General features: G+C 34.8%; 1 protein-coding gene across 2 annotated transcripts in view; it reads left to right on the top strand.

Annotated features, from left to right (window-relative positions):
* Nucleotides 1-2,319: 2,319 nt before the first annotated feature.
* Nucleotides 2,320-4,811, top strand: part of LOC135217940 (uncharacterized) — a 48,162-nt gene continuing 45,670 nt past the window's right edge. The window contains exon 1 of one of the 2 annotated variants that reach the window (XM_064254043.1): nt 2,320-2,508. The gene's annotated coding sequence lies outside the window, so the exon portion shown is untranslated. Of the gene's footprint in view, nt 2,561-4,811 lie in introns of both variants that reach the window. The other variant, XM_064254041.1, reaches the window with a different exon arrangement.

Below are 4,811 nucleotides of genomic sequence, written 5' to 3'. Positions count from 1 at the left end.
CATCCTAGAGAGAGAGAGAGAGAGAGAGAGAGAGAGGAAGAGAGAGAGAGGATACTACGCCCCTTTTCTCTCTTTTCTCTCTGAAAGCAAGAGGCTAACCGTCACTTTCGACACAGCTCCTTCGGCAAGAGATGGAGGAAGGGTTTGAGGTTGAGGTGGTGAGCGGAGGGTTGAGTTACAGCACTGCAGGGAAAACAGAACCGTCATGCAAGATATACCGAGAGAGAGAGAGAGAGAGAGAGAGAGAGAGAGAGAGAGAGAGAGAGAGTTTCAAAGACGAAGGACTACTGAGAGGAGAGACACATAGGACTAAAGTTTTAGTCTCTTTTCTAAGTTGCTGAAACTCTAGAAGCGTTGATACTGATAACATACACAGATCTGATAGAGAGAGAGAGAGAGAGAGAGCAGAGAGAGAGAGAGAGAGAGAGAGAGAGAGATTCAAAGACCGATAGACGGAGCATTTCAGAAGAGGAGAGAGAAGTAGGTCTAAAGTTTCAGTCTCTTTTCTAAGTTGCTGAAACTCTAGACGCGTTAATACTGATTACATAGACAAACTGGCATACGTTTGAGAGAGAGAGAGAGAGAGAGAGAGAGAGAGAGAGAGAGAGAGAGAGAGAATTCAAAGACGGATAAACGGAAATATTTCAGACAAGGAACGCACTGCTAAGGATTTCTTTTTTTTTTTAAAAGTTGTTACTCTAGAGACACATTGCATCTGATCCAGGACGCACACAGACATACGAGAGAGAGAGAGAGAGAGAGAGAGAGAGAGAGAGAGAGAGAGATAGGAGAACTTCTACTTCTCGAAGTTGCTGATACTCTAGACGTATGACACACCACTGATCACGTGCACGCATTGAAAGAAGTTGAGAGAGAGAGAGAGAGAGAGAGAGAGAGAGAGAGAGAGAGGACGGCGGGTGGGGGAAAGTTTCCACTTCCATAATTAACGGTTGGGAAACGGGGTGGGGTTGGGGAGGGGAAAGTATGGAAGGATGCACCGCATGGCTCGGTGGAAAGTGAAAATCAAACTTGGGAACTGGAAATGTGATGGCCTCTTTTACCACAACACCATACACTTGCAAAATGACTCAAAATCAGTGTTTACTAAACAGGATACGAAATTCACAATGGGTGAAATTGTACCACAATATCTTAAACCATCCTCGTTGGACGAGTGGTTTTCGCGTTCGGCTGCCAATCCAGTGGTCCGAAGTTCGAATCCCGGTTCGGCCAACGCGGAATCAGAGGAATTTATTTCTCGAATAAGTGTGGTTCGGATCCCACAATAAGCTGTAGGTCCCGATGCTAGGTGACCAATTGGTTCCTAGCCACGTAAAAATATCTAATCCTCCGGGCCAGCCCTAGGAGAGCTGTTAATCAGCTCAGTGGCCTGGTAAAACTAAGATATACTTAGCTTAACTTAACCTTAAACCAACGTGCGCAAAACCGATTCAGGGGTGAAAATAAACACTTGAGAGAAACGACTTAGTTTAATACATAAATATCCAGATGGAAATAACACCTGAATCTCGAGGTACAAAATTTAAATGAAAACCAAATAATCCTTAATTAAACACGAAACAAAATACACTCATACTACTACCAACAGAAAGAGGGAGGGGAGTTGTCTAGAAAGGAGGAGAAAGGCAAAAAGAAAGAATTCCATAACATGCACACACTAATGTATCCTAAGATGGTCTTTAAAATTTAAGGGGCCAATCACAGCGCCAGATATAATATTTATCTTAACGCACGGATCGTGATTCAAGGAAATTGTCATGAGCTCACAGAGAACAGCTGTCTCAAACTCCCTCACGAGTAGTACGCTGACCGTCGGCCACCCCTGGGGGAGAGGGTGCGGGGTGGAGAGAGAAAAACCACACACACCCTCAAAACACGGAAAAAGACAATACAGTTGTTAAGCAAAACGACAAACAATTAAACCACCAGAGAGGAGGAAAACGAGCTAACAGACTGATACAATATTATATTCAATATTTTACCAACAACATTAAAATGAATTATAACTAAATGACAACAAGATGATACAAGGCAAAGGAAAGAGTTGTCTTGTGTCCTCTTCACATGGGAATCTTAACAATGACTTTCACTTTTATTCGTGAAGGATTACTCAGCGATTTTTTTTAACAGTAACAACATTGTTAAAGTTGTCTGTATGACTAGGCAATCTTTGACGGTGATGAAGCATAAAGTTATTTTTCCTGAAGAGGGAAAATTACGTCATTATTATCATTATACTCGGCAAAACCATTAGCTAGGACTGCAGCCTTCATCCAAAGCTCAGTGTTTTGTCAGACGTGGACTAAGAAACTCCGCATTGAGCGTTGTTCGGATTTTGGTCATTTATAGAAAAAAAAAATCAACTCAGTTTTACAAAGGTGATTTTGATGTTATAGACCATTCAACCACTCGTATTCTGTGGTGACGTCAGTCACAAGGTTTCGAAGGCTGTAAAATCTTGATTACATCGGTTACGACATTTTGGAGGTAATAAATTCTCCAGTATTTTGGAGGCAATAAATTCTTCAGTATTTTGAAGGTAATAAATTAATCAGTATTTTGGAGGTAATAAATTCTTCTGTATTTTGAAGGTGATAAATTTCTCAGATTTTGGAGGTAATAAGTTCATCCGTATTTTGGGGGCTATTTAAATTCTTCAGTATTTTTGAGGTAATAAATCCATCAGTATTTTGGGGCTATTTAAATTCTTCAGTATTTTGTAGGTAATAAAGTCTTCATATTTTGGAGGTAATAATTTCTTCAGTATTTTGGAGGTAATAAATTCTTCAGTATTTTGGAGGTAATAAATTTTTCAGTATTTTGGAGGTAATAAATTCTTCAGTATTTTGGAGGTAATAATTTCTTAATTAAAATTTTTGGGGGTACATAAATTCTTCAGTATTTTGGAGGTAAATAATTCATCAGTATTTTGGAGGTAATAAATTCTACAGTATTTTGGAGTTAATAATTTTCTTAACGAAAAATTTTGGGGGTACATAAATTCTTCAGTATTTTGGAGGTAATAAATTCTTCAGTATTTTGGAGGTAATAAATTCCTCAGTATTTTGGAGGTAATAAATTCTTCAGTATTTTGGAGGTAATAATTTCTTAATTAAAATTTTGGGGGGTTCATAAATTCTTCAGTATTTTGGAGGTAATAAATTCCTCAGTATTTTGCAGGTAACAACTTTTACATTATTTTAAAGGTAACAAATTCCAAAATAGTTTGGCGGTGATAATTTTGTCAGTGTTATAGAGGTAATCAGTTTTACATTATTTTGGAACTAAGAAATCCTTCAGTGTTTTGGAGGCAATAAATTCTGAAGTATTTTGGAGGTAACAATTTTTACATTATCTTAGAGGTCACATATTCTTCAGTATCTTGGAGGAGATAAATTCTTCAGTAATTTAGAGGGTGTAATTTTTATTTTATTTTTGGAGGATATAAAATTTTCAGTATTTTGGATGTAACACACTCCAGTATTTTGGAGGTAATCAATCCTACATTATTTTGGAAGTAAGAAATCCTTCAGTATTTTGGCGGTAAAAAAATTCTTCAGTATTTTAGAAGCAATAAATCCTCAAGTATTTTGGAGGTAATAAACTCTTCAGTATTTTAGAAGTAATAAATCCTTTAGCATTTTCGATTTTGATAAATTCTTCAGTATTTTAGACAAAATAAATCCTTTTGTATTTTTCTGCAATATACACCCAAAGTAGATTTTTGAAACGGTAGCTCATTTGAATTCTAGCTATCTTTATCACTGAATTAGCTTTTATCCGTTTCATATGAATGGCTGCAGTATATTAGATGAAATAAATCCTTCTGTATTTTCTGCAATATGCACCCAAAGTTGATTTAAACAAGTAGCTCATTTGAATTCTAGCTAACTTCATCACTTAATTGGCTTTTACCCGCTCCGTATGAATTGCTGATCAAAAGAAGCGTTGATGGAATGATTTCCTTTTTTAAGCGGTCATTAATTTAATTGACTCTCATTAGATGCTATTTCGGTGGATTACAATCATGTTGAATTCCTAATCACACTATGTATATGTATATTTGTATATATATATATATATATATATATATATATATATATATATATATATATATATAATAAACATGGTACGATAAATTCCATTATTCGTCGTCCAAATTACACTGAAATGAACAAAGTGACAATGAAATATACTTTACATAGTACGTCAAAATAATAATAATAATAATAATAATAATAATAATAATAATAATAATAATAATAATAATATAAAATTTTGAGATGCCAGTTACATTTAAAATATAATCATTAAATATTTTTTCGTGACTTTTTTTATAGGCTTATTTACAAGTAAAACAATTATTATTTCAAAAGATCGGCCAAACATACATCAACTATGTGATGATCTTCCATGCCTATTAATATTGTCATTACCTTTGTTATGAAAACTGTTATTACTATTACTTTAGAAAAAGTCGGATATAGCCGATTCCTATTATCTTTCTATCTTGTGTGTCTAAATTACGTGCCTTGTATTGTCTCTACTTTGCATATTTCATATATATGGCTTTCATCTGAAATAAAATATATTATTATAATTATTATTATTATTATTATTATTATTATTATTATCATTAGAGATTGATAAGGGGAAACCGTACAGATTCCCGAAAGCTATCTTTTCTGTTTTAAACTTAAATATATGTACATTTACATAACTGTGGATTTGTTTCTCCATTATCATTATTATTATTATTCAGTTACTAAGAGAGAGAGAGAGAGAGAGAG

The sequence above is a fragment of the Macrobrachium nipponense genome, chromosome 9, assembly GCF_015104395.2.
Source record: "Macrobrachium nipponense isolate FS-2020 chromosome 9, ASM1510439v2, whole genome shotgun sequence".
In the NCBI taxonomy this organism is placed as follows: Eukaryota; Metazoa; Arthropoda; class Malacostraca; order Decapoda; family Palaemonidae; genus Macrobrachium; species Macrobrachium nipponense.
Note: the sequence above shows the minus strand (reverse complement) of the source record. Positions and strands in the feature narration are given on the sequence as shown.